At 43.2% G+C, this 26,722-nt stretch overlaps 1 protein-coding gene across 4 annotated transcripts in view; it reads right to left on the bottom strand.

Moving 5' to 3' along the window:
• The window catches only part of thrb (thyroid hormone receptor beta), a 238,234-nt gene that overhangs the window by 169,806 nt on the left and 41,706 nt on the right, over window positions 1-26,722 (bottom strand). For all 4 annotated transcript variants that reach the window (XM_033046930.1, XM_033046913.1, XM_033046922.1 and 1 more), the window contains exon 2: window positions 24,959-25,061. The gene's annotated coding sequence lies outside the window, so the exon portion shown is untranslated. The remainder of the gene's footprint in view (window positions 1-24,958; window positions 25,062-26,722) is intronic.

The raw sequence follows: 26,722 nt of genomic DNA on the forward strand, positions 1-26,722 counted from the left end.
TCCCCACCCTCCCTCTTCTCCTCCTCTCCACCCCCCATCCCTCTTGCCCCTCTCTTTGTGTCTCTGTCTCTCTCTCTGTCTGCCCTTTCTCTCTCTGCCCTCACTCTCTAACCCCCCCCCCCCCCTCTAGATGTGACTGCAAGTTGGGGGCTATGCGTCAGTAGATAGGGTGGTTATGGGGTAAAAGGAGCAAATTAATAATATTAATATAATATCAATGGTGGTAATTAGCGTGAGTGCGGTGGGGGGGGGGATAGTTAGTGTGTGTGACGCTGCATGCCGCCTCCCCCCCCCACAACCGCACGTTGGGGGAACAGACCCAGTGGGTCTGCACTTGGTCTAGTAGATAACTATATCTTTGGATGTATTTAAAGAGGAAATAAATAATTATTTGAAAGATTATGGACTTGTGGGCTGTGACAAATTGACACAAAAGAGATGAAGCCTGGGGCAGATCTGGAGAGGAGCCGAGAGGCCTACTCCTACTCCTATTTATGTAGCCAGGTGAAACCAGGTGAAACTATTGAAACCAGATCAACTTGAATGTTCAGTAACTTTGCTGGAATACCAAACCCTCTGCGTGGCCACTGAAACTACCAGCGCTCACGCATGTTTCTGTTCCGCAAATGGACAATTGGCAGAGTTGCTCGTCCATCACTAATCTACCACTCAAAAATAAAGCTGGCTCTGCACCATGTCACTGGGACCTCACTGTTGCCCAATCGCAGTGAGGTTTTGGCAGACACCGAGTGGTCTATGATGAGTGAGATCCGGAGAAGGAACCGGGTCTCTGGATCAGGTGGGGATTAAGTGTAAAGAGTATTGAATCTCCCATGGGAAAAGATGTATTGCTGGATATTGTCCTGAATATCATGATCAACGATAAATGTGATCTCTGTCACACTTGCAACCTATTTTTACAACCCATAATTTTCCCTCTAATGAAAATGCATTATTCTACAAAATTTATTTTTATTGTTTTTTTTATTCAACCTCCAATCATAACATTAACAACTTTATTGAACTTTTGTTATAGTCAATAAATTCACAGAATATCTTTTTCTTAAACTGCAATAAAAACTTTAAAGAAGTTTTACTTTGCAAAACAAATGGTAATTTATGTATTCAGTCTCCTGATTTATTTAATTATGATTCAAAATTACATGTACAGTAAAATTGTTAATCCATCATGCCCAGTACTTTGGTACTACTTACGATATTCCAATTCGTATTCCAAAGCCAGTGGAATAATTCATTCTTTTTAAGATGTAATGTAGTAGCACAAAATCTTGATAAGTCTAGGGAGAGTGTGGAAACCCGAGACCCCTGCATGTTACCGAGAGTGTGAATAAGCAGTCAATGAGCCATATGCAAAACGGTCAGGATTTACAGATAATTGGATATCGGATTATCAGAGCTGACTGTAGTTAGCAGGCTACTTTAAACAATTGGTTAAATGGCAAACCGAACTAGATTGCAACATTATTGCGTTATACTAAACTTCATCATGGCCATTTTCAGTTCGTATTGAGTATTTATAATCTGGTTTTCATTATTTAAGATAATTGCAGATAGACACAAAAAACTGGAGTAACTCAGGCAGGCAGCATCTCTGGAGAGAAGGAATGGGTGACTTTTTTTGGGTCGAGACCCTTCTTCGGATAATTGCTTTCCACCACGATGTGAACCATATTACCATTCTTCAACCTTGTATAAAATACCGGCACTCTCTCCCACAGCCTTTTGTTCCTGGAAGGAATGGAGTCTTGCTGAGATATGGTTTTACTGGTTAATGCTGAGCTAGCCAAAATGCCAGGTGGCCAAAGTACTCGATAGTTAGATGACCCAAGTTAAACCTGAAGGTACATTTACCATTAAAACTGTGATTTTCTAACAGTCATCTTTGGCTATCAATCGGGAACAGGAACTCCAGCTGATTTTCTTGGCTGAAAGATTTTGGGTTCATTTTTGTGGGTGGACATAGAAACATAGAAAATAGGTGCAGAAGTAGGCCATTCGGCCCTTCGAGCCAACACTGCCATTCAATATGATCATGGCTGATCATACAAATGGATGGAGGAGAAAAAACTCATTCCATAGTAAAACGTTCCATAGTTGGCACTTTCTTGATCTTTGTAATTAAGTCCTGAAGCAGGAGGTTAATATAAAGGAGATTTTAAAGGTGACATTCTTGGTGCCACAAGTAAGCAAGTCATATGATCTTCTGTGCACGAACAAATGAGACCAATGCATCGTTGAAATCACCGGTGCGATGGAATACCTGGCAGCTTTGAAAGGGTTATAGAAGGGTGCGCACAGCAGCCATAAACTGAGAGATAAAATGTCAGTGAACGACGGGTTGGACATTCTGGCTTATAATTTCAGCTTGGCAGCAAAGCAATGAAAAGGAAGACCTTGACACTGATACCATGCACTGGAATCCAATTAAAAATTAACTATATGTCATAATTTCCATGCATGGGTTGTTATAATGGAGCATGGTCCCTTTTTTTAATAGAAAAAAAGAGCTAAACCTTCACAAAACAACAAACTCTAGGTGGTTAACTTTGACTAACCACAGCACAATAAAGCGCTAAACCCATGTATTAGCATTGACAGATGTCTGGCACAGGATTTCTTTTCACTGCGTGATTCCAACAAAGATTGTTGTGAACAACACTCTCTGCCTGTGTCAAAGATGATCAGCAAAAAAAGCTAGAACTGAGATAAACTCGAATAGAAAAGAATTAGATGATGTACAGCATCAGCTAAATGGTACCCTGTTAAAACAGGATTCACTGAGAAGCACTGGAGAATTTATTCCTGTTTATATAGGATGAGGGCATCACAAGCAACAAACTATTTCAGTTCTAATTGTTCTGCAGAAGGCGATGGCAAGCCTCTGCCTGGAATCATTGTGGTTTACATGGTGAAAGTATCTCACAATGCTGTCCAGTGAGTTTGGAGAATTTGACTGTGCGATGAGGAGTGGACTCTGCAGGGAATAGACAATAGACAATACACAATAGACAATAGACGATAGGTGCAGGAGTAGGTGATTTGGCCCTTCGAGCCAGCACCGCCATTCAATGTGATCATGGCTGAGCAGTACTCCTTTCCTGCCTTCTCCCCATATCCCCTGACCGCTATTTTTAAGAGCCCTATCTAGCTCTCTCTTGAAAGCATCCAGAGAACCTGCCTCCACCGCCCTCTGAGACAGATAATTCCACACTCACCACTCTCTGTGAGAAACTCCAGAGTGTACAAGCCCAGCTGCTCCATTCTCTCAGCATATGACAGTCCCGCCATCCCGGGAATTAACCTTGTAAACCTACGCTGCACTCCCTCAATAGCAAGAATGTCCTTCCTCAAATTAGGGGACCAAAACTGCAAACAATACTCCAGGTGTGGTCTCACTAGGGCTCTGTACAACTGCAGAAGGACCTCTTTGCTCATATACTCGACTCCTCTTGTTATAAAGGCCAACATGCCATTCGCTTTCTTCATTGCCTGCTGTACCTGCATGCTTCCTTTCATAGACTGATGAACAAGGAGTTCAACGAGGAATGGCTTCCTCGTCTGCTTGCAGCCCGTTTTGTCAGGTGACAGAGGTCATGGATTTGAAAGTTGTTTCATTTCATTTGGTAAATGATACACACTGCAGCCACAGCATGTGCCAAGGTTGGAGGGAATGAATCCTTGATTGTGGATGGAATCCAAACAAGCAGCTGCTTTTAATACTGAGTTTTGAGTGTTGCTTGAACCAGAGTTATCCAGGCAAGTGGTCAGCCTTTGCTCAAACTTCTGACTTGTTTCCAGATGGTGGGAAGAATTAAATGTCAGAAAATAAATCAATTGCTGTTGGATGCCTAGGCTTTGAATTGCTTTTGTAGCCCCAGTATTTATGTGGCTGGTCCAGTTAGATCTCCTGTGACTCTCAGGATGTTGTAAATGGCAGACTCAGTGATATTAGTGCCACTGAACACCATGAGGCATTCTCTGGTTGGAAACAGTCACTGGCTTACACTGCCCAAGTCACCTTGTACTTACGCATTGACCCATTTTGTCATGTTGGAAAGTAAATCAACAAGCATCACTAAATTTATATCGAAGTCACGTGAAGAGCCTGCCAGCCCACATGCGCGTCAATACGTCGATGCATGGCGTGTGAATCGGAGCAGTTCGAAACTGCTCCGGCAGGTAAGGGGGATTTTTGTTGCAGGAACGGGCCGCTGCTCCGAAAATAGGGGCAGCGGGCCCAGAGAAGCTGGCACAGCTTGTGCATCTGCCGCCATGGAGGATCTGTAAGGAGCGGGCGGTTTAAATTTTTCGGCTGACGGTTCGGCAGGTGCAGGGACCGCCGTGGAGGCTCCGTAAAGGAGCTGGCGGTTAAAAATAGCGGCTGATGGCTCGGCTGGGACAACGACCACCGTGGTGGAATGGGGCTCCACGGGAGCAGGCGGCTGTTCAGAGCATCTGACGGGCGAGGCCTGTTCAGACACCTCCTTTAGAGCTCCGAAAGGGTGCCAGCCAGAGGTCTGAGGAAGCAACACCTGGTTCAGGGATGCGTTATATTCCTCCCCTAAGAAACTCTGTTGAGGCTCCAGATGGGATCAAAGCCGGACTTGGAGTCACTATCAGGTGCAACCTATCTAGTGAGTAAATAAATAAATAAATAAACAAACAAATAAATAAATAAAAATAGATGGATGGATAAATAAATAAATAAAATGAAAAAAGGAAATGTGCTCCTGGCTCAGGAGACACTTACAGGCTGTGCCAGTCAGATGCCTGTGGAAGCAACACCTGGCTCAGGGTTGCGTTATAATATTTCTCGCTCAGAAGAGTTGGAGATTATTACATAGGTGATTCCAACTATGTGGATATCTATAAGGAATTTGAATCCTTTGAACTAATGAGGGATATGCTTCATTATAATCATATGAAGGAGCTACCGGCTCTTGTCACATATTTGCCATCCCTTTGGGGATAGGAGATTCACTGGAGGAAGGTTTGGCTAAGAGCATCAGGGATTTAACTTCTCATTAGCTAAGGAGGGGAATATGTTGGATACGGCTGGGAAAAATGCCAGTCCAGGTAACTGCCAGACTTTTGGATGTTCCATAAGTCAATTTCATCAGTTGGGATATCGCAGTGATGATATGTAGACAAAGAATTATTTCAGCGAGTCCAAAAACCGCTCACTGGAGTCATTACTGTCTTTTGCAAGTCAGTAGATGGGTCTCAACTCTCGGAAGTGCAGAAAGCTGCATTAACTCTTCTCTGTAATACACAGTTGGGGCTATTGCCTTCACAAAAATGCTATAAGGCATGAGATAATTCCCAAAATGGTTCATTTTTACAGGGCCAATAACGTGCAGCCTGCATAGTATCTCTTCAGAGAGGACTTATGTAGCAAGTTGAAGACTTGCAGGGGGGAATTTAAGGCAGCTGCAGGGGTGGAGTACCATCCTATGTGGGTAAAGCTCCAGTATTCCGGCGGGTTTTCACCCCTGTATTCAAGAGGCAGGAGGCGCCGTTGAAATTCCGGAAAGGAGTAGTCGGGAGTCACTAGCTGGTCCCGCAAGAACAGCCTGTTGAACTAGGCTTGCAGTAATGGCAGGCGTGACCTGTCCAGTGAGCCCTGCTGAGGCTCAGAAGGAGTAGCTGGCCAAAGGAGCAGCCTGTCGGTCCAGGCTGCGAGAAATTGGCAGCGCGATCTGCACAGTCAGCTCCAGCAAAGACTCCAAAAAAGGCAGAAGGCCCGCAGGCGCAGCCTGTCGAGGTAGGCTCGGAGTAATGTCAGGCGCGGCCTGTTCAGTGAGCTCTGATAAGGCTCCGAAGGAGCAGAAGAGGCCGAAGGAGTGGCCTGTCAAACCAGGCTGGGAGTAACTGGTAGCGTGACCTGCACAGTAAAGCTCCAGCAAGGCTCCAAAGAGGCTGTAGGCCGAAGAAGCAGTCCGTCCCATTGGGCTCAGAAATGCTGGCAGGCGTGTCTTGCACAGCAATGTCGCTTTTGAGCTCCGGAAAAGAGCGGTTTGGCAAGCGTGGGGCTGAAGATGTGGTCAGACATGGTCTGCAATGGAACTTCGCTTAAGCTCCAACAAGGGGGTTGACCTGGGCTCAGAGATGCTGGCAGGTAAGGTCTCTTTACTAACCTCCGTAAAACTCCGAAATGAACCAGTCTGTCGACCCGGGTTTGGATTTACTGGCAGCATGGTCTGTCTAGTACCTTTCACTGTCTCAGGAGAAGAGCAGGTTGTTGCAGAGACATTGGCAGGTTGCCTTGCATAGCAACCTCTGTAAGTTCCAAGTAGGAACAGTTTGGCTACCCTGGTTCAGAGTAGACTAACTTAGAACTGGCTGGCCATATGGAACATATTGACCAGGGAATCACTGCCTCAACATCTGTGATTGAGGTTATCAGGCTGCTCAGTAGAGTGAGGTAGTTTGAGGTTTCCTTCAACACATGCTTAATTCTTTCAGCTCAGCTAGTAGAGTTGCCAGTTCATTGGAAACCTGCAGGTTCATGTTATGAATAGAAAATATATATATAATAATCTCTAGGCTCTCTACACCAGAATTCCTGATTGGGTGGCTGGTCGAAGAGAGTGTGTTGCGCACACTGGCGACTGAGACAGGTGGTTTCAGTCAGACGACTGCGGAGGAATTCCTGGTTCAGGGTTGCATGCTATTTTCCACTCTGAGGAAGGAGGCTGAGGATTCGTGGTGACTGACGGTGAAGAGTTGACAGGGAACTCGTATTCCCACATCAAGTGGATGTTGTGCTTCAGCTCTAGTCATGAGGATCTGATTATATGTTATGAGCGGAAAAATAAATAAATATAGCATCCTTCGCGGCAAGAGAAGCCAAAATCTCCATCTGTATGGTCAATAGAGGAAACTATGGTTCTCCAAGTGGAAACAGACATCTCACAAAGGATGAGTAGTCTGCCCAGAACTAGAGGGGTATATTTCTAATATTTTCTCAAGGTTGACGAAAAGTGGAGCATGCCAAATCAGGTTAGGATTTGGCTAGTCTGATCATGTGTTTGGTTAACCAGTTTAAGATGGATAATTGTCTTTCAACAATTTAGCTGATTCAGAGGATTTAGGGCCTCAATCGATCTTGAAGATGCATACTTTTCCATATCTATACACGAGAGGCAGAGATATATCTGGTGTTTTTGATGACAAAGCCAGTGGTGGAAAGTTTAGGCTCTACCTAGGGGTTGTCTTCAGGCCTATGCTATTTACAAAGATTCTAAAGCTAATGTTGCCTTACTCAGATCAAAAGGGCATTGTGTCATGGAGTTTATAGATGACATGCTTTTGTAGCTGATAAGACTCAGGGGTTTTATCAGTAGATGCCTCTTACGATATTAAAGATGAGGCGACATGAATTTTAATAGTGCCAATTTAGCCTACTCATTCAGGGTGTCCATTGTAAAAGGCGGCTGAAAGAAGCTCCTATTTACTCAAAGTCACGAGTGATGGCTAGTTCAGCCTATTTCTCATGCAGCTAGCTCTGCACGGTTGTATGGGAAGTTTGTGAAGAAGACACGTGAGCTACTTTTAAACAGAAGTAGCAGAGGTTTGTGTTTCTTTCAGTTTGGGCTTAGAGAAGCGATTATGTTATAGCACAATTGACAATGCTTGTGCTGCTTTGTCATTCTCTCTAGTACCATAAGTGGGACAATAAATGATTGGTTATTCACCCACTGTTGACTAACGTTATGCAAGGTGTCTTTTATATGAACGCTCTAAAGCCTAGACTCATAGTAGTGCGGAATGTGTATGAGTAAATTATTATGCAGATATTCATCTACTGTATTCCTAATGGGAGCAGTATCTTTTAAGTTGATTATGCTTTTAGCAACCGATTTCAGCACAAAGAACACAGTCTTTACTCAATCTCCGGCTCGGTCTCTGTGTCATAACTGACATGAGGGTAGCTTGTTATGGGAATTATCTCATAAATCAAAATGGGCACGGTTGGGTACAATTTGGAGTTGACAGCATACCCACCAGATCGGAGATTGGGGGTGTTATTATCTATACAGGTACACTGAGCTTGCTAGTACCTATGAGACGAAGGATAGTTTCTTCATTGTTATTTAATAGTTTTTTCAAGAGATTGCTGGTGCAGACCATCTCAACATGAATAGAGTGTAAGCAGCTAATAGCAGGTGTGAATTCAAATAATTTCAAGTCTCACTCTTCCAAGGGGGCTGGCTCATTAGCAGCCAATAGAATGGATATTCCCATTTGATCATCTTCTTGCAGGAGGCTTACATAGTGCACTTTCAGAAGTTATAAAATGTTGTTGAATATGCCTGGATGATTGCAGATAGAATTCTGAACAGTGTTGCATGAGTTATTGTCTAACTCAAAGCCAATTGGGACTGTGGTCCGATTAAGGGCAATGGACATGTATGCAAGTTAGCATCATCTTGTTAATAACCCATGTCTTTTCTACCATTTATGGTTTATCTGTTTAAGTGTTTCACACACAGATTGGTTTACTGCATGAAACCACAGAGCTTCGAAGGCTTCACATAGTCACTCACGTGACTTCGATATAAAATGGAAAGATTAAATGAGAACTTACCGTTTGAAGTTTGATCTTTATTTTATGAGAAGTTGAAGTGAGGGACTACGTGCCCTCCACTCCCAACCCTGAATCTCATAAAGATCATTCGGTAAGTAAACGGTTATTAATCTTTCTAAAGTTTGTTCGTGCAAGTGGTCTGTGGTTTCATACAGTTGCTCTGAAGATTGACGCGCATGCGGACTCTTCACGTAGTCCCTCACTTCAACATCTCATAAAATAAAGATCAAACTTCAAACGGTAAGTTCTCGTTTAATCTTTCTATTTTAGTCTTCTGATTGATGACTATATTGGGCCTAGACATTGACCTGTACCAATGTCCTTGGGTTGAGAAGATTGCATTCCAAAAGTCACGACTACCTTATTTTCTAAAAGGTATACCATATTTCCCAGCAATGAAGACGCACCTGCGTTGAAGACGCACCCCCCATTTTGAGTCGCTAAATTTTGAAAAAAGGCTGGCGGGACAGGATCAAGGGTTTGGTTTAGCGCCCAGGTCAGCTGGCAGGTCTGGCTGTGACACCCAGGTCGGTTGCGTGCCCCAGGTCTGGCTGTAGTGCCAAGGTCAGCTCGCTTGCCCCAGGTCTGGCTGTTGCGCCCAGGTCGGATCGCTTGCCCCAGGTCTGGCTGTGACACCGAGGTCAGCTCGCTTGGCCCAGGTCTGGCTGCAGTTCCCAGGTCGCGTGCGTGCCCTGGGAATGGCTGCAGTTCCCCAGGTCGCGAAAACTACTGATAATTGAAAAAAAAAAACCCTGAGTTTGGGTTACAGCCGGATCTGGGCCGTAGGTTGCCGACCCCTGTGTTAGGCCTCATTGTGTCCCGTCCCCCCCCATGTTTTAAAAGTGATTTGGCCCAAGTCTATCTTTCTTGGCTAACAATCTAACCTTCGGCCTCCAAGAGGCAGGTACATTTTCGGGCCATATTTTAGGGTAAAAAATTGCGTCTTCATTTCCGGGAAATACGGTATCTCCAGCATGATTCCTTGAAATAACATTCAGTAGCTTGCTGTCAATCACTCAAGGCTGATATTCAGGTTTACTCTGTGTGTTTGTAATAAGGTTCTTAGCCCTGGGGCCTTGGTGAAATCCAAAACTAAGCACGCAAGAATGTTGTTAAAAAGATTGTAGAATCTTTGCTTTAATAGCAAATCACTGTTCTGGATATTTAAACCTCAAAGATGATGTAGAGATGATTCACTAGAAAGAACTGAGGATGTGACAGATTAAAACAAATCAAAGAGAACAGGATAAACACTGAAGGGTAGAAAATTCAGGGGATGGAATATCCTTAAAATAAAAGAGAAACAATTAGAGAAACCACCAGTTTATCTTTGGAATAATGCCATGATTTATTTCCACCTGAACAGAGAACTATTTTTGTTTACAACTCTTTTCAAGTAGGAGCTTAATTTTCATACACAGTAATACCATGAAGATTTTGCCTTGATGCTCAAGACTTGGATGTGCCTTCTGACCTAGAATGTTATCTGAAGCTCATTTGAGGTTAATCATCCCAGCACTCATAGCTCAAGAGTTCCTCAGGACAATGATCCAGGCTCAATCATCTTCAGCTGCTTCCTTCTACTCCAAGCTTTGGAGTGAGAATGTTCACCAATAATTACATGTTCAATTCCACATGCACTCTACCTTCGCCAAATACAGAATGTAACCAATTATATATGATGTTCAACACTATTTATTGTTTCCCCCATCCACACCACCATGAACCTGAAACTCTTTCGGCCCGGGGAGCCGTTGGTGTGAGGAGGGGTTACCTGGAGCTGTGAGTATAAAAACAGCGCGGGGCTTGCTTCTACAGAGGCCCGGGGAGCCGTTGGAGTGAGGAGGGGTTACCTGGAGCTGTGAGTATAAAAACAGCGTGGGGCTTGCTTCTACAGAGGCCCGGGGAGCCGTTGGTGCGAGGAGGAGTTGCCTGGAGCTGTGAGTATAAAAACAGCGCGGGGCTTGCTTCTACAGAGGCCCGGGGAGCCGTTGGTGCGAGGAGGAGTTAACTGGAGCTGTTAGTTACCCAAATCTGCAACGTTCCATCTCACTTCCAGAGAAGGAGTCTGGTGGAAGCCTCTGATTGGTCGAACGGACTAGAGGAAGCAGCTGATTGGCTTGTATCCCGGGTAAGGCTTTATTGTATTCGGATAAGGGGGAGAATGAGGGCCAGGGCAGTTTACTGTTCTGGATGTCAGATGTGGGAGGTCATGGAGTCTGAGTGCCCTCCAGACGTCCACATCTGCGCCAGGTGCGTCGAAATGGGGCTCCTAAGGGACCGTGTTAGGAACCTGGAGCAGCAACTCGATGACCTCTGTCTGCTCAGGGAGAGCGAGGAGGTCATAGAAAGGAGTTACAGGGAGGTGGTCACTCCAAGACCATGGGAGACAGAAAACTGGGTCACAGTTAGGAAGGGCAATGGGCAGAGGCAGGGACGAGTGAGTACTCCAATGTCGGTACACCTTGCAAATAAGTACTCCTTTTTGAGTACGGATGGGGGTGACAGCCTGCCCAGGGGTAGCGAGAGCGGACGGGCCTCCAGCACAGAGACCGGCCCTGTTACTCCTGAAGGTAGGGACAAAAAGAAGAGGGCAATAGTAATTGGGGACTCTATTGTTAGGGGGTCGGATAGGCGTTTCTGTGGACGCAGTCGGGAGACCAGGATGGTGGTCTGCCTCCCTGGTGCCAGGGTCTCGGATGTGTCTCAACGCGTCCAAGATATCCTGAAATCAGAGGGAGAGGAGCCTGAGGTCGTGGTACATATAGGTACCAATGACATAGGTAAAAAAAGGGAAGAGGTCCTGAAGGGAGGATTTAGGGAGTTGGGAGGAGAGTTAAGGAAAAGGACCAAAAAGGTAACAATCTCAGGATTACTGCCTGTGCCACGCGATAGTGAGAGTAGGAATGGTGCGAGGTGGAGGATAAATGCGTGGCTGAAAGACTGGTGCAGAGGGCAGGGATTCAAGTTTCTGGATCATTGGGACTTCTTTTGGGGAAGGTGGGACCTGTACAGAAAGGATGGGTTGCACTTGAACCCGAGGGGGACCAATATCCTGGCGGGGAAATTCGCAAAGGCTACTGGGGAGACTTTAAACTAGAACGGTTGGGGCGAGGAACTCAAATAGAGAAAGCTAGTAGACAGAATGGGAGGCAGGAAGCAGAAAAGGGAAGCACTCGGGCACAAGAGGAGAAAGAAAAAAAAGGAAATAAACAGAGAATAAGAGGCGGGGGGTTTCTTAAATGTGCATATTTTAATGCTAGGAGCTTTGTAAGAAAGGTGGATGAGCTTAGAGTCTGGATAGACACCAGGAAGTATGATGTTGTGGCGATCAGTGAAACATGGTTGCAGAAGGGCTGTGATTGGAAACTAAATATTCCAGGATTTCGTTGCTTCAGGTGTGATAGAATTGGAGGGGCAAGAGGTGGAGGTGTTGCATTACTAGTCAGGGAAGATATTACAGCAGTGCTTTGGCAGGATAGATTGGAGGGCTCATCTAGGGAGGCTATTTGGGTGGAACTGAGAAGTGGGAAAGGTGTAGCAACACTTATAGGGTGTATTATTGACCGCCAAATGGGGATCGGGAATTGGAAGAGCAAATATGTAAGGAGATAGCAGATATTAGTAGTAAGCACAAAGTAGTGATTGTGGGAGCTTTCAATTTTCCACACATAGACTGGGAAACGCATTCGGTAAATGGGCTGGATGGTTTGGAGTTTGTAAAATGTGTGCAGGATAGTTTTTTGCAGCAATACATAGAGGTACCTAGAGGAGGGGCAGTGTTGGACCTCCTGTTAGGAAATGAGACGGGACAGGTGGCGGAGGTATGCGTTGGGGAGCACTTCGGGTCCAGTGATCACAATACCATTAGTTTCAATATAATTATGGAGAGGGTCAGAACTGGACCTAGGGTTGAGATTTTTGATTGGAGAAAGGCTAACTTTGATGAGATGCAAAATGATTTAAAAGGAGTGAACTGGGACATTTTGTTTTATGGGAAGGATGTAGAAGAGAAATGGAGGACATTTAAAGGGGAAATTTTAAGAGTACAGAATCTTTATGTTCCTGTTCGGTTGAAAGGAAACAGTAAAAAGTGGAAAGAGCCCTGGTTTTCAAGGGAAATTGGACATCTTGTTCGGAAAAAGAGGGAGATCTACAATAATTATAGGCAGCATGAAGTAAATGATGTACTTGAGGAGTATAAGGAATGTAAAAAGAATCTTAAGAAATAAATTAGAAAAGCTAAAAGAAGACATGAGATTGCTTTGGCAAGTAAGGTGAAAGTAAATCCAAAGGGTTTCTACAGCTATATTAATAGCAAAAGGATAACGAGGGATAAAATTGGTCCATTGGAGAGACGGAGTGGACAGCTATCTGCAGAGCCAAAAGAGATGGGGGAGATATTGAACAATTTGTTTTCTTCGGTATTCACCAAGGAGAAGGATATTGAATTATGTGAGGTAAGGGAAACTAGTAGAGTAGCTATGGATACTATGAGTTTCAAAGTAAAAGAAGTACTGACACTTTTGAAAAATATAAACGTGGATAAGTCTCCAGGTCCTGACAGGATATTCCCTAGGACATTGAGGGAAGTTAGTGTAGAAATAGCCGGGGCTATGACAGAAATATTTCAAATGTCATTAGAAACGGGAATAGTCCCCGAGGATTGGCGTACTGCGCATGCTGTTCCATTGTTTAAAAAGGGTTCTAAGAGTAAACCTAGCAATTATAGGCCTGTTAGTTTGACTTCAGTGGTGGGCAAATTAATGGAAAAGATACTTAGAGATAATATATATAAGCATCTGGATTAACAGGGTCTGATTAGGAACAGTCAGCATGGATTTGTGCCTGGAAGGTCATGTTTCACTAATCTTCTTGAATTTTATGAAGAGGTTACTAGGGAAATTGACGAGGGTAAAGCAGTGGATGTTGTCTATATGGACTTTAGTAAGGCCTTTGACAAGGTTCCTCATGGAAGGTTGGTTAAGAAGGTTCAACTGTTGGGTATAAATGCAGGAGCAGCAAGATGGATTCAACAGTGGCTGAATGGGAGAAGCCAGAGGGTAATGGTGGATGGTTGTTTGTCGGGTTGGAGGCAGGTGACTAGTGGGGTGCCTCAGGGATCGGTGTTGGGTCCTTTGTTGTTTGTCATGTACATCAATGATCTGGATGAAGGTGTGGTAAATTGGATTAGTAAGTATGCAGATGATACCAAGATAGGGGGTGTTGTGGATAATGAAGAGGATTTCCAAAGTCTACAGAGTGATTTAGGCCATTTGGAAGAATGGGCTGAAAGATGGCAGATGGAGTTTAATGCTGATAAATGTGAGGTGCTACACCTTGGCAGGACAAATCAAAATAGGACGTACATGGTAAATGGTAGGGAATTGAAGAATACAGTTGAACAGAGGGATCTGGGAATAACCGTGCATAGTTCCTTGAAGGTGGAATCTCATATAGATAGGGTGGTAAAGAAAGCTTTTGGTATGCTAGCCTTTATAAATCAGAGCATTGAGTATAGAAGCTGGGATGTAATGTTAAAATTGTACAAGGCATTGGTGAGACCAAATCTGGAGTATGGTGTACAATTTTGGTCGCCCAATTATAGGAAGGATGTCAACAAAATAGAGAGAGTATAGAGGAGATTTACTAGAATGTTGCCTGGGTTTCAACAACTAAGTTACAGAGAAAGGTTGAATAAGTTAGGTCTTTATTCTCTGGAGCGCAGAAGGTTAAGGGGGGACATGATAGAGGTCTTTAAAATGATGAGAGGGATAGACAGAGTTGATGTGGATCAGCTTTTCCCATTGAGAAAAGGGAAGATTCAAACAAGAGGACATGACTTCAGAATTAAGGGACAGAAGTTTAGGGGTAACATGAGGGGGAACTTCTTTACTCAGAGAGTGGTAGCGGTGTGGAATGAGCTTCCAGTGGAAGTGGTGGAGGCAGGTTCGTTGGTATCATTTAAAAATAAATTGGATAGGCATATGGATGAGAAGGGAATGGAGGGTTATGGTATGAGTGCAGGCAGGTGGGACTAAGGGAAAAAAGTTGTTCGGCACGGACTTGTAGGGCCGAGATGGCCTGTTTCCGTGCTGTAATTGTTATATGGTTATATGGTATGTGGCTCCAAGAGTCTCCTGCCATCCCAAAACCTTTATCATGTACAAAGCACAAGTCAAAGGTCTGATAGAGTAATTGCCACGTTCCAGTTTTGTGCTGGTATAACAACATTCAAGAACCTTAAAGTGTGTAGGAAGGAACTGCAGATGCAGGTTTACATCAAAGAATCGCAAAATGCTGGAGTAACTTAGTGGGTCAGGTAGCATCTCTGGAGAAGAGGAATCGGTGACGTTTCGGGACAAACCCAAAATGCCACCTGACCAGCTAAGTTACTCCATCGTTTTGTGTCTACCTTCAAGAAGCTTAACACCATCTAGTAAAAGGCAGGTTGCTCCTTCCACCATGAACATAATGTGACAGCAGTGTGAATCATGTAGCACAGTTACTAATCCAATGCTAACAGTACCTTTCAAAAGGCTCAATCTCTACTGGCAAGAAGCCAGGGCAGCAGATGCAGTAGAACACCACCTTTAGTACATTCCCCACAGGTCACACAACATCATGCAAGTTCCATCATCAGTGGTTCAAGAAATAGAAGCATCACCTTTCTCCAACAGCAATATAGAAGAGACAAGAAATAAAGGTATTCCCAGCTTTCAGAAATCAAGACGAAAATAAACTAATGGAATGAAAAAGAGAACATAAATACAATGAAGATAAACTGACTAATTCTTCTTTTCATATTAACATCTTTTATATCGAGGTGGGGTCGGAGCATCGAGGTCGGGGCGCGGATGAGGTCGGGTCGGAGCCTCGAGGTCGGGCCGAGGACAATGTCGGGTTAGAGCCTCGAATGCAGTCAGGCCAAGGACAGAGCCTCGAGGTAGGAATCGGGCCGAGATGGACGGGCTGCGTCACCCATTCCTTCTCTCCAAAGTTGCTGCCTGACCCACTGAGTTGCTCCAGCTCTTTGTGCCTATCTTCGGTTTAAACATACATCTGCAGTTCCTTCCTACACATTAAAAATGACTAAGTACTTTGATTCAGCTTGTGCGGTGAAAAGGTGTCAAACTGCTTACCCCCTCCCCTTCCCAGCTGATGAGATTAGGACAACTCTAATGTCTTTGGGGATCTTCTGGACTCTAGAGCCGAGTATCACTATCACTCATTCAGACACAGCTTCAAATGAAAACAACATTTACTTGTGGCAATTGGTCTTCAACTGAAGTGCAAGCAAGATGTTACAGTGTTAGAAGTCAAAAAGCCACACACAATATTTAGTTGTTCGAAAAGGGAATAGTGGTGTATAAATAGCTAATCATTTACGCTCTGATTAGTTAAGTTATGCACAGATAATTTATGAAAATACATTTAGTTTTAGCGAAACATCATTGAAACAAACCCTTCAGCCAAGGAGTTCACACTGACCATTGATCACCCGTTCACACTAATTCTATGTTTATCCCATTTTCACATTCACTCCCTGCACATTGAGGGCAATTTACAGACTGATCTCCGGACATGTTGACTATGTCGGCCCTGGACTAAGAAATGGCTTTCATCACTGAATAACACCTTTCTCCATTCCTCGCATATGCAATCTTTATATTTTAAGGCTCAAATAAAATCTTTATATTTAATAAACAGGTATGGTTTATTTTTCATTGCATGTTAGAAGTTGTTTTTTTCACAAGAAAACTTCAATGAGGCATTAGTGTAGGGTGCTTGAACATAAGACTCCTACTGCCTCCAAATCTTTCTTCAAGGCATCGCTTGACTTTCTCCGATCCTTCTTACTTTCCCAAATCAGCAAGGCCTCATCTCTTGGAGTAATCTTCCTTTTCCAGCTGCACCTTCCTGTCCTCTTGGGCAGTAGCGATCCTATTATGTAGACAATCATGGATACAAATGCGTGGCTCACACCTACCAATTTTGTGATCTCCCACTGTGACGTTAATATATCTACTACAAACCCACTGACTCCTATGACTATCTGGACTACACTTCTTCCCACCCTGCTTCCTGTAAGGACTCTATCCCCTACTCCAAATTCCTCCGTCTACGCCGCATCTGCACCCAGGATGAGGTGTTCCAAACCAGGGCATCGGAGATGTTCTAATTCTTTAGGGAACGGGGTTCCCCTATTCGACTATAGATGAGACTCTCACCAGGTTCTCCTCTATATCCCATAGCTCCGCTCTCAATCCCCATCCCCCCACTCGTAACAAGGACAGAGTCCCCCTTGCCCCATCTTCCTCCCCACCAGCCGTCACATAAAACAGATAATCCTCCGACATTTTCGCCACCTCCAACAGGATCCCATCACTGGCCACATCTTCCCATCTCCTCCCCTTTTGGCTTTCCGCAGAGACCGCTCGCTCCGTAACTCCCTTGTCAATTCGTCCCTTCTCACCCAAACCACCCTCTCCCCTGGTACTTTCTCTTGCAACCGCAGGAAATGCCACACTTGTCATTTTACCTCCCCCCCCTTGACTCCATCCAAGGACCCAAGCAGTCTTTCCAGGTGAGGCAGAGGTTCACCTGCTCCTCCTCCAACCTCATCTATTGCATCCGTTGTTCTAGGTGTCAGCTGCTCTACATCAGTGAGACCAAGCGTAGGCTTGGTGATCGCTTTGCCCAACACCTCCGCTCGGTTCGCACTACCAACCTGATCTCCCGGTGCCCCAGCACTTCAACTCCCCCTCCCAATCCGAATCTGACCTTTCTGTCTTGGGCCTCCTCCATGGCCAGAGTGGGTCCCACCTCAAATTGGAGGAGCGGCACCTCATATTTTGTTTGGGCAGTTTACACCCCAGCGGTATGAACATTGACTTCTCCAATTTCAGGTACTCCTTGCTTTCACCCTCCTTCCCCTCCCCTTCCCAGCTCTCCCACAGTCTACTGTCTCCGCCTCTTCCTTTCTTCTTCCCGCCCCCCACCTCCTCATCAGTCTGAAGAAGGGTCTCGACCCGAAACGTCACCTATTCCTTCGCTCCATAGGTGCTGCGTTTCTTGATGAGTTTCTCCAGCATTGATGGCTACCTTTAATTAATATGGAAGCAAGTTTATAATCTTGCTTCACCTCCTTGGAGTGATATCCACCTTGTGCATTGCTTAATATCCATTTTGTGAATTGCTTGACACGTTCTTCTCAAATGATGATAAATCACTGGAAGTGAATACCCGGTGAATGAAAAAATGACCAGAAGAACTTTCGGAGAGATTTATAGGTTTTCAGAAAAATACAAGGTGGACATAGCATCACTACAAATAAAAATAACAAAACCAGCCAGTGATTCAATTAATTTCCACAAGGATGCATGTTGTCTACAAAGTGGATAACCATGAGATGACCCTTAATTTCTGTTGCTTAACTCCATTTCAATGGTGATTCCAAAATCAATTAATTTTCAGTTTCAATGAGTACAACACCAAAAGGTGTGAAATGTCTGTAGGATTCATAAAGATTTTCAAGAGATCAGCTGCAAACATGTGTTGAAATCTCTTGAAAGGGGTCATCTTCTTTGATCAGATAATTACATTTCCAACTACATGAATCTCACTACCTCTCCAATTCCTGCTCCAAAACAGAATTGACTAGTTCTTGCACATGACAATGTCATTGAAGACAAATCATCCAAAATATTCGCTGTCATATATGTCGGTGTTCATACAGGCATTTTCTGCAGCTCAGTTATTGCCCCAAAAAACTTTGTTCCATCTGAAGACTTGGGTTGCAAATTTATTATAGAATGATACAGCACAGAAACACACCTTTTGGCCCATCATGTTCACACTGACCATCATGTACCCAACTATACTTGTCCCATTTACTAGAACTTGATCCACAGCCATTTATACATGAGCAATCTAATGCTCGTCCACGTATTTTTTAAATGTTGCAAGCGCTTGGCTCCCCCACCCCCTCAGACAGTGCTTTCCAAACTCCAAAACTCAATTTCTTTGTGAAAAAATCTTCAGATCCTCTGGTCTGGGTGGCACGGCGGTAGAAAATGCTTCCTCACAGCACCAGAGATCCCGGTTATGATCCTGAATACGTGTGTTTGTCTATGCGGAGTTTGTACGTTCTCCCCGTGACTGCATTGGTTTTTCCCGGTTGCTCCGGTTTCCTACCACTTTCCAAAGACACCCAAGTTTGTAGGCTGATTGGCTTCAGTAAAAATTGTAAATTGTACCTAGTGTGTAGGATAGTGCTGATGTATGGGATTGCCTGTCGGCGCAGACTCGGTGGACCAAAGGGCATGATTTTGCATTGCATCTCTAAACTAAACTCTTGACACTTCCTAACCCTTGCAGTAAACATATGCCCTCTAACTTTAGAGCTTTCATTACAGACTGAAAGCATTTTTTTCCTTCCAAAGAAAGTCATTCTTTGGCCACATTTTCCATTATATTTGAAATGGGCCTTATAATTCACTGTGATACTGCACTGCACTGCACATAGATGCTTCTCATTTTTTCTCTCAAATAGTTTGTTTAAATTCATTCAATAGCTGCCTCACGCTTTAAAAACAGGGCAAAGAATGAGAACAGCCCCATCCTTTAAAATAATTTGTTGTTAGTTGGCGTGTGTTCTTCCCGATGATTCACATAATTTTATGGGGTGAGAGATTGCAACCTTCATGTGGTCCGCCCTGTTTCGACAAATGCAATCAACTTGGCATGCACAATCAAATAGAACAAGTTGTCCTACAACTTTAGGCTGTGCACGCCATATGCAAGAAGAAGACAGAATTTTATAATTGGGCTGACTGTCAGGCAGCTTTTCTCAGGCCTCAAGGATGACCTTTGCAAGCTATTGTAACACTTCTCAACTCTGCCCGATTCTCCAGAGTGTTTGGTTTTCCCCATCAGAAGCAATTTTGGGCGTTCTTTATCTCAATCTGCCAAAATCCCATCCAATTCCACCAGAGACTGCTCTGATTGTTGAACTACAAGCTTCAATTTCACACTTTCCTGATATTTTGAATTGCCCTGGTTTTGAAGACATCAGTTTTCAACATTTAAACTTTGTAATCCGCAATTTTCAAATATGTCCGTAATTTATCACTCATTCCTGCTGTCATTATCGACAGTGTGCCCTTCCCATTATGCACGAATGGCAGAGTTGGAACCATCCATGGAATGTATATCACTCAACATGCATTGTGTGGCACCATTTGGCGTCATTAACTTCAATGGCATTCAGAACACCTGTCCGGGGTGGTTCAGTCAGTTTAATTTGCATCTCTGAACATATAAGTTGCAAGTTTCTGTCAACCATGTTCTGTTTGCTTCAGAAATATTACAATTATGTCCAATAATGCCCAATTATGACGGTGGGTTGCATAAATGGCAGAAGGAAGTTGTGAGGTTTCCCTTGCATGACAAACAACAGGAAGCCAAGCTACCAATCAGGTGACCACCAATACTGGCCCTGTTGCTTTGCTTAATAAGCTTATCTTTGCAGCTGGAACCAGTTGAACTGCTGCATATTTCTCAGTGCCAGTTCCAGCAGAACTAATTTTCATTGCCTTCACAAAAAGAGTCTACATATTAAGATGATTGGTCTACTTTCTCTAGTCACTCAACCATGCATTCCATGAACATTCTGAAATTACACTGCCCGGCTCAGTTTCTCAGACTCTGCACAATCCCCAACTACCTCTGGTAGACACAAGATTGCCAGCATCTGCACTCCCTCTGGCACCAAGTTATGAATATCAAGTTTCCAAGTCCAAAATATTTTCATATGCTATTGGACTGAGCTTTGCTTAAAATGTTGCTATATGGAACATCTAGTGCGCCACAGTGCCCACATGTTTGCAGCATCTCATCAGCAATGAAGCCAACTTCCATCAATAAAATGGCACGTCCCTCTGTCACTCAGAGACCATCACGTTTTGTTCAAAGCATCACCTGCAGACCAATATAATAATAATAATAATAATAATAATAATAATAAACTTTATTACGGACTCAAGGTCCAGACAAGGGGCAACATGACATTAAAAATGCATTGCATATCAAATATCATAAATGCATATAAAATCATGGTATATCACATAAAATATCATAATTTATATTAAAAAAACCCCCACAATACTTAAGTTAAAAATCCAGATAAAAAGATGATCAATGTCCTACAACGAGACAACAATACCAGTGTCTCCACAGCTGGGATTCGTAGCGTGTAGTGCTAACCCTTATGTTTGTCAAGGCCACAATAAGCACATTTTTAGAGTCATTTATCCTGCAAATGAATTTATACATGTGGTGTCTTAGGATAGCTTCTAAAGTACTGACTCCTGCAGCCACAAACATATTACTGGCACTACACCATCTAGGTTGCCTTAGCAGTGTTCTCATGGCATTGTTATAAGCCACCTTTAGTCTCTGCATACTTGTCTTTAAATAGTTCGACCATAGGTGCGCAGTGTAGAGTGGTGTGCAGTATGCTCTAAATAGCGACATCTTCACCACATCTGCACACGCACCAAATTTACGCAAGAGGATATTTGCCTGTACATACAGCATGCGTCGTTGCCTATAAATATCCTCATCATCTGTCATTTGTTCTGTAATAATATGCCCTAGATATTTTATCTTATTACAGACACTAAGATTGTTGTCAGACAATTTAAAATCAGGATATTTTAGGCATTTATCCTCTTTGGTTCTACAGACCATAACAGCACTCTTACTAGCATTATATTTAATGTCATGTTCCACACCATACACAGAACATATAGTAAGGAGCTGCTGGAGACCAGCGCTAGATGGACTAAAGACCACAAGATCATCTGCATACATAATATGGTTCACTAAAATATTACCAATCACGCACCCAGTGTTACAGGCTTCCAATTGTTTAGACAGATCATCAATATATAGATTAAAAAGGACTGGGGACAAAATTCCCCCTTGTCTAACACCATTGCTAACCCCAAATGGGGCTGAGACCCTATTGCCCCATTTTATTTGCATAGTCTGGTGGGCATACCAGTAGGCCAGAATTCTAACAATGTATTCAGGCACCCCTCTTTGACTCGTTTTACCAAACAGCTTTCTGTGATTAACACGGTCAAAGGCTTTGGAAGCATCAATAAAGCACATAAGGATTGAAGAGTTTTTGCCTCTATATTTGTTTACAATCTCCTTTAGGGCATATATGCATAAGTCAATGCCAAGTTTAGCTTTAAAGCCAAACTGGTTATCTGTGGAGTTAACAAACTCATTTATTCTATCCAGCGGAACTCTTTCTAAAACTTTTGACAATATGCTGGCTAAAGCTATGGGCTTGTAATTATTTAGGCTGCCTACTTTGCCAGCTTTGTCCTTAATGACTGGCACTAACAGGACAGACAACATTGAGTCTGGTAACAAGCCATGAATCATAAAGCCAGTAAAACAAATAGCTAGGAGAGGAGCTATCCTCATACTTGCATACTTAAGATGTTCAGCAGAGATATGATCCAAGCCACTTGCTTTGTTGTTGGACAGCTTGTTCATGGCATGATACACCTCATGTGACATAATCACCATCGAGTCATTACTCTCAATCCTATACAAGTCACCTTGGACACAGTTGAATAAAGTGCTATAATGTTGTCGCCATAACTCCGCGATATTAGCTGTTCCGGAGCTTCCATCTACAGTACATGGTAGAGATGTTTTGCAACTGTTAAGAGCTCTCACTTCCTTCCAAAAATCTGTAGCATTGTTACTTAGCAGCTTCTTAGCCATGGAATCAGCCCTCATAGCTTGCTCATTTTTACAGATGAAGCGAACAGCATACTTATACCTTGCATTAGTGAGCTTCTTGTACTCAAACACAGGCCCCTGTCTGGGTCTACCTGCCATAGCCCATGGATTGGTGGCTTCACGGGCTTCAGTATGATACTCAGCTACATACTTATTCCAGCCAGGTCTGATGTTATGTGTCTTATTTTTATGCTTGCAGTAGGGCTTACTGCCTACATATAAGGCGCTTACTATATCATTATACATGGAGCAGTTATCTCTCCTATGCTTGATATCTTTACAATTAACATTACTACATATTATTGCATCTTTAGGTAGATGAATATTGCTTAAGGATTTATCTGTCTGGGCATAATAGGCTAGGATGTCTTTCTTTGTAAGCGTTGACCAGTCCAGTTTTTCTGTATTAAAGCTATTTCTATCTCTGGATACCACAGGTATGTGTTCAACATTTATTGTCATAGCAACAGGTATATGATCAGTCATTGCTGCCCCGTACAGAATGCTCATACACCCCAATGAGGCATGTGCATCAGCTGTACTAATACAGTGGTCCAGCCATGATGTGGTGTGCCAGGCCTCACTAATATAAGTATAGCTATCTGTAGGTAAAAGCACTTTGCTTGACAATATTAAATTATTATCTTGACAGAACTGAGCCATATGATTGGCAAATAATGAGTTCCTATCTGAGATATCTGCATTCATATCCCCAATGACATATACACTACAATAATTATTGTTTTGAATGAAAGAATAGATGAAAGCAAGTCTATTTAAATATTCATCCTCATTCTGATGGCATCCATAGGGTGTATATACATTCAGGATAACAAATTCCTTGTCGTTGTGAGTAAAGTGTATGGCAATGCACCAGTCAACATCAAGCCGAATCACATTTACTGATGAGTCAAGCTTCTTGTTCCATAGAATAGCCACACCACCTGGTATCCTACCTCTGACTATTCCCATGCCAAGGTCAGTTGTAGACTCCCCAGCCCCATGAAAGTTGTCATTGAGAGAATTGAGTTTGTCCAAGTCTTGCTTCGCTAAGAATGTCTCTTGCATACATAGTATGTCACAGTTCTCCAGGAGGTTGTCAACAACTGAGCGGCGAGCTTTATCCCCTGCGCTCTGGCCCAAACGCAGGCCACGACAATTGTACGATAGTACTCGAATGTTCATTTAGCGAGACTAGTGAGTGCCCCAATATCTCAAGTGATAGCAAGCAATCTCTCCACTGACCAGGCCAAGGCACTGAGGGGCAAAAATCAAGCTGTCTCATCACCATGATGGCAGACAGGGGAAGGTGCGCTTTGTGTAACAAATTCAAATTTGGGAGAGTTTTATCAATTCACTCAACAAATTAAACATTTTAATAATGCAAACAGCAAAGTATGCAAAAGAATGATATCCCTCACGATTTTAGCAGCCAGGCTGGGAGCTCTGGATCATAGAACTGACCAAAGAGAAAAACAGCGGGATATATTTTTGTGCCAAACTACTCGGCTGTGGTATCATTTTCTTCCTGTGGGGGTGGACAGTCTAGAATAAAACCCAAACCCAGATTTTGCAGCAGTCTGTGGGCTTAACTGGTATCTTTAGGTTTTACTTTTTGTTACAAGTTTTTGAGAGCGCATGTCATTTACTTTGCAGTGGAGGCAAACAGTAAACCAGAGTGAACGAAACAAGCACTGCGAAGATCCTTAACAAGATTTCACAATTGAGACATGGAGGAACAGAACAATAATTAAAATGCAAAAGCAGATTATAGGGAAAACGGAAATAAAAACAAAATACTGAAGATATTCAGCCGATCAGGCAGCGTGTGCACAGAGAAAAAAAGGATTAACCTTTCAGGTCAATGTTGGCAAAGACATTATGCATTTTCCCTCTAAAATTAAGTGTTTGAAGTGTCACTCACAGAATAATCAGGAGTTAGCCACACTGATGCATCTGAGAGTGACGTTCTGGGCAAGCATCATTGCAACTGGGGAATGATCATTGATCTGAAAAGTTAACTCTTGCTCCCTCACCACAGATGGTGCTTGACCTGTTGAATGAGGGTGAATTATTCATCAAATCATAAAGGGAGGAAGAAAGATTGTCACTGTCACTAATTATCGAAAAGAAAAAAACAGATCTTCAACAACTACCCTGGAAGGACTCATTGCTACACACACATGCTACACACACATGCCAATTATACAGGCAATAATTCTTGCCTGTATTTACTTCTCCTATAATGTAACATGCTAGGTCATCTCAGTCAACTTCTTTTAAAAAATAATGTAAAATCAGTTGCAACATACATCTATAAATCGTGTTCCCATATCTTTACCAACAGTTAATGCTAATTCTCAAGGTATTTACAAACTTCCTGGCAATAGTCATCAAAGCACAGTACATCCTCTTACTGGGTTATTGTGCTTTTACTTTTAAATTAATATTTTCTGAAATTTAAAATCAAATGTTAACCAGATTACCCTCACAGCATAAGACATAACTTAACTCACTTACCTGGGCATGGGTGATTAAATGAGACAACTGCATTAGAGTTTGCCACCCTTGAAGCAGAACATCCTTTCACCGAGTTGTGTAGACGTAACTATGTAGAGTCACTCTGCAAGGAATAGATAGACAGTCTGTTAGACAAAACAAGTGGAAGGAATGAGGAAGAGCAAAGACTATAAACTGAAAGGTTATTAGCCTAGTGCAATGTGGCTGCCAACTTCCACTTGCCCATTGAAGGAGTATGTTTGTGGATTTTCTGGTGACGACACCATCCTGAATGGCAGCATAAGATAACAGCACCTCTGAAAAATACTTATTTAGCCCTGTTAATTTGTCAAATATAACATTTATTGAGAATAACTGACCTGATGATAGGGGCAAGAATGGGAAGACAGGAATCGAATATAGGAGCAAAGAGGTCCTCCTGTAGTTGTACAGAGCCCTAGTGAGACCACACCTGGAGTATTGTATGCAGTTTTGGTCCCCTAATTTGAGGAAGGACATTCTTGCTATTGAGGGAGTGCAGCGTAGGTTTACTAGGTTAATTCCCGGGATGGCAGGACTGTTGTGTGCTGGGAGAATGGAACAGCTGGGCTTGTACACTCTGGAGTTTAGAAGGATGAGAGGGATCTCATTGAAACATATAAGATTGTTAAGGGCTTGGACACGCTAGAGGCAGGAAACATGTTCCCGATGTTGGGGGAGTCCAGAACCAGCGGCCACAGTTTAAGAATAAGGAGTAAGCCATTTAGAACGGAGACAAGGAAACACTTTTTCTCACAGAGAGTGGTGAGTCTGTGGAATTCTCTGCCTCAGAGGGCGGTGGAGGCAGGTTCTCTGGATGCCTTCAAGAGAGAGCTAGATAGGGCTCTTAAAAATAGCGGAGTCAGGGGATATGGGGAGAAGGCAGGAACGGGGTACTGATTGGGGATGGTCAGCCATTATCACATTGAATGGCGGTGCTGGCTGAAGGGGCGAATGGCCTACTCCTGCACCTATTGTCTATTGTCTTTGTTATCACAGGAATCACACCAACTCTGAATGCATGGATGGACATCACAATGGACATTTATAAAATGGAGAAAATAACAGCATATGTTAACTTTAAACTGGATTTATTTGTGTCACGCTGGGAAAACTGGGTTAAATATGTAACGCCTCATAGGCCAGACTTTATTTTTACAAATTTTTGATTATATGGTAAAGAAAGGATCACTCCCTAAGTGTTTGTAGTTTTTACTGTGTTCCTGTTCCTATATTTGTTTTGTACAAATCTCAAAAAGAGGCAATTCAAGACAAACATAAGTGGATGATGTATACATATAGCATTATACCTGAAACCCGTTTTATGGAAATGTGTTTGGTGTGGAATGCCAATAAAAGAGTATATTAAAAAACAAAGAAAGAGTATGTTTATGCAACAAAATAGTGGTGGCACAGTAGTAGAGTTGTTGCCTTACAGCATCGCAGAACCAGGTTTGATCCTGACTACAGGTGATGTCTATATGGAGTTTATGCGTTCTCCCTGTGACTGCGCGGGTTTTCTCCGGGTGCGCCAGATTTCTCCCACATTCCAAAGACCTGAAGGTTTGTAGGTTAAATAACCTGTAAATTGTCCCTGGTGTGCAGGATAGTTCCCCGTTGATCGCTAGTTGGCGTTGGCTCAGTAGGCCGAAGGCCCTGTTTCCACACTGTATCTCCAAAACAACATGCAATACTCTAATTACTGGATACTGAGATACATGAATACTGCAAATAATCCCTCTGAAA

The sequence above is a fragment of the Amblyraja radiata genome, chromosome 2 (genome assembly GCF_010909765.2).
Source record: "Amblyraja radiata isolate CabotCenter1 chromosome 2, sAmbRad1.1.pri, whole genome shotgun sequence".
In the NCBI taxonomy this organism is placed as follows: Eukaryota; Metazoa; Chordata; class Chondrichthyes; order Rajiformes; family Rajidae; genus Amblyraja; species Amblyraja radiata.